General features: G+C 41.0%; 1 protein-coding gene and 1 long non-coding RNA gene across 2 annotated transcripts in view; both read right to left on the reverse strand.

Annotated features, from left to right (window-relative positions):
• Nucleotides 1-12,724, reverse strand: part of ALK (ALK receptor tyrosine kinase) — a 638,118-nt gene that overhangs the window by 589,015 nt on the left and 36,379 nt on the right. The gene's annotated exons all lie outside the window — the stretch shown is intronic.
• Nucleotides 264-11,644, reverse strand: LOC115648952. The gene is made up of 3 exons (XR_003999694.1): nt 11,634-11,644; nt 11,016-11,017; nt 264-345 (listed from the first exon to the last, which is right to left on the reverse strand). It is a non-coding gene; the product is annotated as an uncharacterized LOC115648952 (long non-coding RNA).

The following is a 12,724-nucleotide window of genomic DNA, read 5'->3' on the forward strand; positions in this document are numbered from 1 at the left end:
CAGTCACCTAGTTGGCACCTAACCAGAAGGACCAATAAGGAAAGAAGATACTTTCAAATTGTGGGGGAGGAGAGGAGGAGAGAAAGGATTTGTTTGTTGTTCTCCTTTTTTGTTCCCTCTCCAGACAGAAAGAGAGAAGCCAAGCAGGTACATCATCTCCTGAAAAATTTACCCAGAATAATCCATCTAAAAATCACAGACATTGTAAGTAAGGCAAGGAAATGCATTAGATTATCTTGTTTTAGTTTGTGCTACAGAGGTAGTTTTATTGTGCTACAGAGGTAGTTTTATTCCTGTTTTTGTAACTGTGAAGCTGAGCCTGGAGGGGAATCTTCTGTGTTTTAACTTTACAGGGTAATAAAAAGATTTATTTTCTATCCTGATTTTGCAGGTGTGATTCTTTTACTTTTTCTTTAAATAAAGTTCTCCTTTTAAGAACCTGATTTATTTTCAGTGTCCTGAAGAGTCTGGTGTGTGCTCACATTGCTAACCAATTGGTTGGTATATTATTCTCAAGTCCCTCCAGGAAGGGGGGGTGACGGGGATTGGGGGGGATTTTTTGGGGAATAGGGACTCCAAGTTACCCTTCCTTGAATTTGTGTGTAAATCACTTGGTGGTGGCAGCAATACCATCCAAGGAAAAGGAAAGGAATTTGTGCCTTGGAGAAATTTTTAACCTAAGCTGGCAGAATATAAATTTAGGGGGTCTTTCATGCAGGTCCCCACATCTGTACCCTAGAGTTCAGAGTGGAGGAGGGGAACCCTAACAGACAGTTATTGTGTTGTATCTATTTCATAAATGGGGCACAGAGACATTAAGTGGCTTACTCAAGGTCACACAGTGAGGCAGAGGGTCATGATCCCCAATTCCCTGTTCTATACAGACAACACAGCCCCTGAGTGACCTCATCAGGTGGCCACATTCCGGAATTGTTTACTTAGTTCTTACACCCCAGGCAAAAATTCTCCCACAGAGTCAAAGAGACTTCAGGAAGTGGCTCAAGAATACCACTATCAGGTAGGGAGATGTATCACATGATCCAATAGGTCTGTTTCATCTCTAATTTCTATGGTTCCCTAGCCAGATGCTTGATAAAAAGCATTCCGGGTGTATCACTTAAGATGGCAACTTGATTCTATGCCTGAGAACATACACAAGCATATACAAAATCAGGAGTCACTTACGATGGCCCGATCCTATAAAAAAGGGATAGAGTCAATGGGCTCCATTCAGGCATAGAGGTCTGCCTGTGCACATTCCTTTCCAGGATTGGGGCTTATGACTGGCAGCAAGGTTAACAATTGAATTCAAAGTGACTTAAATCCTTATTTTAACCATGATTTAAAATCAACAAGCAACCTTAAATTACTGATTTTAATCATGTTCTGTGTTTGTAGTTTTTACCTATTTGCCAACCACAAAGAATCTGTCTCTCTTTAGGAAATTATAAACATGTTGTTTTGCCTTTAACTCTTTTTTTTTTTGCACGCTTATGAGGAGGACACACAATAACTATATATGTTTATATTGCTTACATTTATTCAGATTCTTAATTTTTATGTTATGTTAGAAAATGGTAAATTATGCCTCATTTATTAGATTGAGTTTAACAAATCACAACAAAAAATATTTGGATGGAAAAAATCTAATTCATTTAAAAAATGCACTAAAACAATGTTTGGAGTTTTTTATTAAATGAAATATCTTAAAATGTGCTGGATACATAGAAGTAGTTTATCAAAATGTGTTTTACACTTAAAACTAAACTGATATATTAAATAAAGAAGTTTTGTTAATGATTTGATCTGATTGTTTCTGGTCACTATGTCCTTCATAATTCTGGAAGGAATAGATCTTATCCTCTCATATCTAGTTTTTTTCCCCCCACATATTAAAAGCAGGAAAGCTTGTTTTCCTCTTCTTCAACTCCCAGTTGGTTTCTTAATTTTGCATGAACCAGTCACTGAACTGAATTAATTAAATAAGCAGAAGAAGCTACTGCTTTCAAAAGCTGGCTTAGACTTTCAGCAAACTCTAGTTATAGGTATTTAGCCAGAGACTTCCACCAGTTCAGTAGTATGACTTTCTTTAAAAAACTGTGCTGCAAAGTTGTACTGCTTAATTTAGTTTACATTTTAATAGCTTATAGTAAGTGTATGCTTAAAAATAGGTTGTCAATTTCAAATTTAATTTTAAAGTAGGAAACCTGTACTTCATTTATTTTAATAAGAATCCAGCTAAAAAACCCCACATACTCTGATTTTTATCATCTTGATTGGCAGGGGTTACTCGTCAGTCCTGAAAGAGAAATAAATAAATAAATAAATGGACAGACACATGCTGAGAAATGTACTCTTAGGGCCTAGATTGACAATGGAATGCTGCCATAGAGGCTGGGCCTGCCTTTTTGGCAAATGAGGAAGTTTAAGCAGAAAATGTCCTGCTTTTCAGAAATGCTATTGGTTCTTGTACAAGAGGGAAACTTCTACAGACTGAGAAAATAGCCATCACAGATGTGTAGAACAGATAGAAAAGAAACCTAAAGACAGGCTGAAAGAATCAAGACAGAAATTTTAGCCTTCTTTTACAGAAGCTCAGTAAATGTTAAGTTATGCTGTTCCTGTACTGGACCCCATCTTGAGAGACTTTAGTCTATTTTAGGACATGTTTAAGCATTTTAAAGTACAAAGAGAAGGCGAGCAGAAGAACAGAGAGGAATAGTCCTTTGTACACTGCAACATTTTCACAAAAATATACATGCCACAATAGCATAGTTGAATGATAATTTTGTAACACCACTAAGTCCATATGCACATCAACACACATTCCTTGACATTTTCCGTATTTCTGTTGCCAATTCAGAAATTTTTCATCTGATTAATAAATTATATACTTTATAAAGTATAAATTATACTTTGAGGCCTGAATAGCTCTTGGAGTCATTAATTATTAAAAAGCACACAAGAACAGTGGAAACTGGGTTAGCTGACTAGCATTTAAATATGTTAAAGAATCAGGCCCTACATTAATAACTTATATGGACATCAACTTCTAGATGTTTTGGTTATTGAGCAAACACCTTTCATATTCCAAATTGGTTGAACCATTCTTGTCCAAAACAAAAAACAAAACAAAACAATCAGTTTCCAGGTATGGCCTCTGCCTAGAGGCTCAACTTTCTGAAACAAAGCAGTTGGAATGAAAAATATTTTGCAACCTTAATAGCAGAAGTGGCAACAGATACAGTTGCCTAGCCTCTTGAGATCTTCAGAGAAAAAAATACACTCTGTGAATGCACACACGCGCCACTATACACACAGAGATACATCACAGTAATCAGTTCTTCCAGTGAAATGCATCCACCTTTGGCTCATGTGTGCCCAGATAAACAACTGTTGCATTTCATTAGCACACACACAGTTTGTGGCAGGAATTGAAGAATACCATTTCATATTGAAATCCAACACATTTCCCAAAGCAAGGGTATTTGCATACTTGATTCTCAATAATTTTAGTGAACTGAATATGCCCTGACTGAAATGTTCTCATTTCCCTTTAATCTCAATCTTCTAAAAGCCAGGTGTGTTCACTGATTGATTACATTGATGCTGTCTAACTTGTTGGCTTTGTCTCCATCACACTTCTCCATAAATACTTACAAATCACTAGCATGCAACGATTTAGCTATCACTGAATGATGAAGAAATCTGACACATGGTTTACAGATCAGTGGTATAGCTCTGGAAACAATTGCTTCTTCAATAAATAAATCAATGGCTTGATTTAGAATCAGTGACAACCCTTCAGAAATCTCAATTGTGGCTCTGCAAACACTGCCACACACCCCTTAACATTCACTGAGTTGGCTTCAGCTCTTTGTTGTTACAGGGACACTCAGCTGTAATTGACAGTGCTCATTAATCCTTCCATCAGTGTCTTATACCACTCTTCCAGTCTTGGAAAAGACTGCAGAGAATTGGTTATCCAACTGCTCTAGAATCAGTCTCTCCAAAAGAAAAAAGGAAACACTTTATCACAGGTGACTTCCCATTACAAAGCAGGCATGGAGCTTAAATACAGTATTTGATGGAAAATCCATCATCCTTTAAAAACTTTTAGAAATATTAAATCCTATCTGAATTTCATGCATTTCTAAAGGTGTCTGTCACTATAGTCTCCAGGTATTGAAAGAGGCAAATTAATATTGCAGTGCAATATTAATATACAGATTTCTTAGTACGTTCTGTTCTTCAGTTCTCTCGTATTTTCTGGCTGGTTGTAGGGAGCTGTACACCTGCTTGGGCATGCATATGTGTATTCAAGCACAGGCTCTTTCGATGCACACTTGCATTTATTTTTCTGCAGTTACTACAGGAAGTCTCTCACCTTTTTGCCAATTTTGCAGAATGCTCTGAAAATTGTCAAGCTTGACCCTCTTACAGTATCTTGTTCTCTTAAGAAGTCTCTATCAATCGTGTGCAAACAGATTGTCCAAAGACTCATAATGTGGACAAATTAGGGTAGGTTTTCACAAGGATGCCAAAGGCATGTCCCTGATGCAAAGGCCACCCCACTGCCACATTTCAACCTCCTGCTCCATAGCACATAGGAGCTTGAACTTCTCAATAAAATGGCAGTCAGAGTTAAATATGCATGTATATATTGGCAAGACTATATTTTTTTCTAAATCTCATTCTTGGAAGTGTCAATCATTTTAGCTGAAACTTTCCAGAATGCAGCCTTAGATAGACACCCAGCATGGGAAATTTCAGCCCAAAGTTTTAAAGTCTAGCAAAGTATAAGAAACTGAAAACAGGGTATAATCGTGAGAAGTGTTGGACAACCTCAGCTTTAGGCAATAATGCCCTTACCTCCTATAAATATATATATTAAAGCACGACACAGGTCTGCCCTCAAATACTGCCTTTAAGTGAACAAAGTTGGTTCTCATTGGGCAAGTTTTGCAACTTTTGCTATACTAATGCTTGAGGTTTGGTCTGTCACATACTGCACTAAACTAATGGCTCAATTCTTACATTTTATGGATCACTATACAAAAGAATAAGATTTTCTCATGGAACTCTATCCACCACTCAAAAGTGGTTCTTGGTGGTCCATTGAGAGAAGTGGTCAAGCTAGGGTGACCAGACAGCAATCGTGAAAAATTGGAATGGGGGTGGGAGGTTATAAGATCTTATATAAGAAAAAGAGCCAAAAAATCAGGATTGTCCCTATAAAAATCGGGACATCTGGTCACCCTAGCTCAAGCACAATTGGAGATTATCAAACTTAAGTCCAGGAACCACTGCACTGGTTTACTCGCTAAGCTCTGCATGAAAGGAACTCTTTCTCTTCAGGGTTTTACATGATCACACAATTGCTTGTCTTTAAATCAGAACTTCCATTTTCTCTCTCTCTGTCAAATATTCCTTGAAATGTCATGAGCCCTGTATTTCAGGATACTGCAACATGAAAGAAGAGAAAAAAAAGCCATATTACTGCAGTCTAATACCATAGCAAGCTGCTCAGCCAACTGTAAATATTTTTACTTCAAGTGCCCCTATACAAGAAAGAGTAGGAGACAATTAAATAAAAATCAATGGTCATGCTTTATAGTGCTTGATGTTTTACTTTTTCCAGGGCTTATAAAATGCAGCACATCTGCTCAGTCAGTGCTTCTTGTGCTTTATAGTCTTTTTTCCACTTTGCTGCCCTCCACCTTTCTTCCATAGTTCTAGGACATTCTGGGGCAAAATGGCATGGAAGCCCGACAGTTGGTGGTGTAGTCGCAGCATGACAATCTTTTGTTGGAATGTGACACTGTATGGGCTCTTCTCTTTAAAGGATAAGTGCACAGGAAATGGAATACGGACCATAAGCTTGAATCTAACAGAGGTCAATAGCACTTACAGGCAACTGACCTTTGGTGGCTGTTCAGTGGGCTGTGTAATATTTAATGGTGGGTTCAGCCAAACGCTTTACGGACAAACATTTACACCACAACACTAGCACTGCAACTCAGAGGACAAAGAGTGCATGAGCAAAGGGGAATGAATTTCCTTCTCATTCCCAAAGGATAGTCCCTCCACAGCAAAAGTGACACACAGCAGTCAGGGAGCATGTATTGCCAGTGTCTGAGCTGTAGCTCCTAACTTCAATTGGAAAAGCTTCACAAATAAAAGCAGTGACTTTAGCTCCTGTCATGAGTTCACAAAGTAGGATCATATTACCTGTGTATCAGGAGATTTTGACAGCTGCTGGGTATTTGTGAATATTTTCATGCATCATAAAAGTTTCATTACTTTTGACACAGGATTATTCAACTAAAATTCATTTGCTACTTTCCTGTTTAAGAAGTTTCAGACAAGGAACAGGCACATTATGATGGGGGGGGTGGGGAAAGGACCTAAACAATAAATGATTTAGGTGCCCTGGCACCATTGAAAAAAATCAGTGAGACATAGGGGCCTACCACCCGTTTCCAAAAGCACCTGAGTCACTTTGGAGCTTTTGAAAATTGTACCCTATGTGACACAGGTGACCAGTCGCACATCAAGAGTAGGAAATAGCTAATGCACACAGTTCCCAAACAATCCACAGGCTGAAATTTGCCCAACTCTTCAGCTAATATTAATGAATTAAAGCTTCTATCAGCAACAAATGGCAACAATCTGGTATGGCAGGCTGCTTCACTCACCGCTAGGCTGCCCTGTTCTGGGGAATACCTCAGCAGTTGCACGCTGTCTCTCTCTCACTCCATGAGCTGCTGCTGCCCTCCAGCAAGGTCACTACACATATTTTCCCCTTCTGGGGTACCAAAGGGTTCCTTCAGTGGTCCCAGGCAGTCTTCCCATTCACCATCACATAATGCCACTCCCTCAGTGGCTGATAGGGGAACCCAGGTCCACCCTCTACTCTGGGTTCTGGCTCAGGGACCCTCTAGTCAGCAGTCAAGATTTGTTCCCTTTTATACCTTACTGTCTTTCCCATGATTTGGCATTCCCTGCTCTTTGAGGTTTGCCAGCCTCCTAACTCCCCCCAAGTAACTGTGAGCTACCTATCCCTATAGCCTCCAAATTCTTCTCCCTTCTCCCAGACGGGGACTGCAGACTTTTCTAGAAGCCCCCTCAACTGCCAATTTCCTGTCCACCCAGCTCATTCCTCCTCAGCTGGGCTCCTATTCTAAGTCAGGGGATTGCTTAGCTACCTAATTCTCCTCAGCTGTGGCTTGTTGGGTTAATTAGCCCCTTTCTCAGGCCTGGTCTACACTACGCGTTTAAACCGATGTTAGCAACGTTAAACTGATTTAACAGCGCACCTGTCCACACTACGAGGCCCTTTATATCGATATAAAGGGCTCTTTAAATTGGTTTCTGTACTCCTCCCCAACGAGAGGAGTAGAGCTAAAATCGGTATTACCATATTGGATTAGGGGTAGCGTGGCCGCAAATTGACGGTATTGGCCTCCGGGTGGTATCCCACAGTGCACCACTGTGACCGCTCTGGACAGCAATCTCAACTCTGATGCAGTGGCCAGGTAAACAGGAAAAACCCCGCGAACTTTTGAATTACATTTCCTGTTTACCCAGCGTGGAGCTCTGAACAGCATGGTGGCGATGCAGTCCCAAATCCAAAAAGAGCTCCAGCATGGACCGTACGGGGGATACTGCATCTGATCGCTGTATGGGGAGACAAATCTGTTCTATTAGAGCTCCGTTACAGAAGACGAAATGTCAAAGCGTTTGAAAAAAAAAATCTCCAGGCTACACAGTGCTGCATGACAAGCCTAACGGAAAGCCAAAGAATCAAATGGACGCTCATGGAGGGAAGGAGGGGGTACTGAGGACTTCAGCTATCCCACAGTCCACAGCAGTCTCTGAAAAGTATTTGCATTCTTGGCTGAGCTCCCAATGCCTGTAGGGTCAAACACATTGTCTGGCGTGGTTCAGGGTATAGCTCGTCAATTTACTCCCTCACCCCACCACGTGAAAGAAAAGGGAAAGAAATCGTTTCTTGACTTTTTTCTACGTCACCCTATGTCTACTTAATGCTGGTGGTAGACGCGATGCTGCAGCACTGAAGAGCAGTATCTGCTCTTCTCCCCACCCCGGTGGCAGACGGTACAATATGACTACTATCCGTCGTAACCATCAGCCCGTGAGTGCTCCTGGCTGGCCTCAGGTGAGGCTGGTCGGGGGCGCCTGGGTAAAAATAGGAATGATTCCTGGTCATTCCCAGTAGATGGTACAGAACGGCTGGTAACTGTCCTCATCATAGCAACTGGGGGCTGAGCTACATCAGCCCCCTCCCTTTCATGTGTAAAGAAAAGATTCTGTACTGCCTGGACTAGCATAGCAGCGGGATGCTGGGCTCCTCTCCCCCACATCGCTTAATGTCCTGCCTGGACTGTCATAGCAGTGGGAGGCTGCCTCCCCCTCATTTAATCTCACTAACAAGTCACTGTTTCTTATTCCTGCATTCTTTATAACTTCATGAAACAAATGGGGGGGACACTGCCACGGTAGCCCAGGAAGGTTGGGGGAGGAGGGAAGCAACAGGTGAGGTTGTTGCAGGGGCACCCCCCCGTGATTGTCATGCAGCTCATCATTTCTGCAGGATCTTACACGGAGCAGCTGTGCTCTCTGATACACTGTTTCTCTAGTACACTTGCCCCATATTCTAGGCAGGACTGACTCTATTTTTAGAAAACATAAAGGAGGGATTGACTTGGGGAGTCATTCCCAGCTTTGCCTTTGCGCCCCCGGCCGACCTCAGCCAGGGGCATCCATGATAGCAGTAGACAGTACAGAACGACAGATAACCGTCAGCTTATTGCCAATTTACAATGGCAGCAGACGGTACAGAACGACTGATAATCATCTCATGCAAAAGCAAAGGAATGCTGCTGTGTAGCGCTGCAGTAATGCCTCTGTCAGCTGCATCCAGTACACATACAGTGACTGTAAAAAAAAAAAAGGCTGAATGGGCTCCATGCTTGCCATGCTATGGCATCTGCCAGGGCAATCCAGGGAAAAAGGGCACGAAATGATTGTCTGCCATTGTTTTCCCGGAGGAAGGAATGAGTGAAGACATTTACCCAGAACTACCCGCGACAGGCACTGGGATCTCAACCCAGAATTCCAAGGGGCAGGGGAGACTGCAGGAACTATGGGATAGCTATGGAATAGCTACTCACAGTGCAACGCTCCGGAAATCGACGCTAGCTTCGGACCATGGACGCACACTGCTGAATTAATGTGCTTAGTGTGGCCGCATGCACTCGACTTTATACAATCTGTTTTACAAAACCGGTGTATGTAAAATCGGACTAATCCCGTAGTGTAGACGTACCCTCAATCTGCCTTAACCCTTTCAGAGCAAGTGTGGGGTGAACACCCATCACAGCTGGAAGTATGCATTACAGAGTGACCCCTGTGTTAAACAATTGAATACTTGGCTAACACAATACTTCAGACAAGTCCACAACAATAGCCTGGAGGCACATAAAGCAATTATGCATGAAATAATAATCTTGTCCTCCTCTCATAAAAAAAGAAATTGCCCAAACGAGGGCCAAGTTCACAAACACCATTCACACACCAAAATAGAGGCTAAATTCACAATGAATAATTCAGCCAACTCTAATCAAATAGCTTTTATTAGCATGACAGCCCAGCACTTTGCAGAAGCCCCCTCATTTACATAACTTTTCATCTAGAGCTAATATAGGGACAAAGAATAATGACAATATATATTCATCAATGTAAAATGAGTTTTAGTTCACATAAAAGGTCCTAGATTGACAGCACTGATTTAGTATCCTGAACAGTTACTTTTTATCTTAAGTCATGTTCCTCTCATTCTCAAACAGATTACAACAATTTTTGATTTAAAACACAATATGTTAATATTTCCCACTGATCAGGTGATTCTTTGACTTGCAGTTTTTACTGAATGGAATATCAAAAAACAAGATAGTCTGCATAAACCTGCTGCAATTATACCTTTTTAATTATGCATACAACCATCAGTGTTTTGAAAGATGCCATCGCATTCCAAATGCAAGAGCTCTGGGTACCTGTCACTTAAGTGTCAGACCTGTAACATTCCCATCAGTCCAGCTGTGAGGCAGGAGAGGCAGCAACCTTACCAAACACAATATGCAGGGTCATCATCACTTGCATTTTTCAAACTGGCATTTATCTACCTTCATGCTCTCCCTCCCCATCATGTCAATCCTTTTTTTGCACTATAATCAAAAATCACAAAGTTAATTAACAATTCATTATGGTACTCCATAAACGTCCCTCATTCACTACAATACTGAATAACTTAGTCTGTAAAGACTTGTCTACATGCAGAGTTGCACCAATTTAAACTTACTTAGGGTGTGATTTTAAACCAGTTTACTTAAACTGGTGCAAAAACCTATCTGGTGTTGCTTATTTTGGTTGAAGCCAGGTTGATTTCAGTTCATCTTAAGTTGATTAGAAAAAAGGTTTAAGCTAAACCCAAGCAAGACAGTGTCCACATAGCGGTTTGTGCTCTTTTGACTGCTATAGAAAAGAGCTGAGCATTTTGTGGGCAAGAGCCTGTTATTAGGATGACCAGAAGCCCAACTTTTCCACAAGGCGATTTACAGAGTAACCATCCAGGAGCAGGCTGACCAAACATCTTGCTGAATTTTCCCTATAGCAGTTCAGGCACACTGTCTTTACCCATTACAAACTGGGCAGAAAATCTCCTGTGTCTCAAACGTGCTTAAGGCGGGTATACCTGAAGAGACCGTTTTCAATTCTCCCCTCATCCTCCCCTGTAAAAATATACATCTAATAAAATCATGTCCTCAAGACATCCTTCTTCAGATTCCTCCAGTGCCTGGAAAGAGTCCTGCTCTAGTTTTAATAGTGTGCTTAATAAATAAATACATAGCTCTTCTAGAATGATTTCTAGCCACGGAATGGGGATATGGAGGTGGATATTACCATATCTGAGGTAGAAACCATACTTGAACAGCTTAATGGGACAAAATCGGAGGGCCCAGACAATCTTCATCCGAGAATATTAAAGGAACTGGCGCATGAAATTACAAGCCCGTTAGCGAGAATTTTTAATGAATCGGTAAACTCAGGGGTTGTACCGTACGACTGGAGAATTGCTAACATAGTTCCTTTCTTTAAGAAAGGGAGAAAGAGTGATCTGAGTAAATATAGGCCTGTTAGTTTGACATCTGTAGTATGTAAGGTCTTGGAAAAAAAATTTTGAAGGAGAAAGTAGTTAAGGACATTGAGGTCAATGGTAATTGGGACAAATTACAACATAGTTTTACGAAAGGTAGATTGTGACAAACCAACCTGATCTCCTCCTTTGAGAAGGTGACAGACTATTTAGACAAAGAGAATGCAGTAGACCTAATTTACCTCGATTTCAGTAAGGCATTTGACACTGTTCCACCTGGGGAATTATTAGTTAAATTGGAAAAGATGGGATCAATATGAAAATTGAAAGGTGGATAAGGAACTGGTTAAAGAGGAGACTACAACGGGTAGCGCTGAAGGGTAAACTGTCAGGCTGGAAGGAGGTTACTAGTGGAGTTCCTCAAGGGTCGGTTTTGGGACCAATCTTATTTAACCTTTTTATTACTGACCTTGGCACAAAAAGCGGGAATGTGCTAATAAAGTTTGTGGATGACACGAAGCTGGGGGGTATTGCTAACATGGAGAAAGACTGGGATATCATACAGGAAGATCTGGATGACTTTGTAAACTGGAGTAATAGTAATAGGATGAAATTTAATAGTGAAAAGTGCAAGGTCATGCACTTAGGGATTAATAACAAGAACTTTAGATATACATTGGGGACACATCAATTGGAAACAACAGAGGAGGAGAAGGACCTTGGGGTATTGGTTGATCACAGGATGACTATGAGCCGCCAATGTGATATGGCCGTTAAAAAAGCTAATGCGGTTTTAGGATGCATTAGGCGAGGTATTTCCAGCAAAGATAAGGAGGTGTTAGTACCATTATATAAGGCGCTGGTGAGACCCCACCTGGAATACTGTGTGCAGTTCTGGTCTCCCATGTTTAAGAAGGATGAATTCAAACTGGAACAGGTTCAGAGATGGGCTACTAGGATGATCTGAGGAATGGAAAACCTGTCATATGAAAGGAGACTCAAAGAGCTTGGCTTGTTTAGTCTAGCCAAAAGAAGGCTGAGGGGGGATATGCTTGCTTTTTATAAATATATCAGAGGGATTAATATTAGGGAGGGAGAGGAATTATTTAGGCTTAGTACTAACATAGATACAAGAACAAATGGGTATAAACTGGACACTAGGAAGTTTAGACTTGAAATTAGACAAAGGTTTCTAACCATTAGAGGAGTGAAGTTCTGGAACAGCCTTCCAAGGGGATTAGTGGGGGAAAAAGACATATCTGGCTTTAAGACTAAGCTTGATAAGTTTATGGAAGGGATGGTATGATGGGATAGCTTAATTTGGCAATTGATCTTTGATTATCAGCAGATAAGTATACCCAGTGGTCGGTGATGGGATGTTGGATGGGATGGGATCTGAGTTACTGCAGAGAATTCTTTTCTGAGTGCTGGCTGTTGAGTCTTTCCACATGCTCAGGGTTTAGCTAATCGCCATATTTGGAGTCGGGAAGGAATTTTCCTCCGGGGCAGATTGGCAGACGCCCTGGAGGTTTTTCGTCTTCCTCT

Source organism: Gopherus evgoodei, chromosome 3 (assembly GCF_007399415.2).
Source record: "Gopherus evgoodei ecotype Sinaloan lineage chromosome 3, rGopEvg1_v1.p, whole genome shotgun sequence".
Lineage (NCBI taxonomy): Eukaryota > Metazoa > Chordata > Testudines > Testudinidae > Gopherus > Gopherus evgoodei.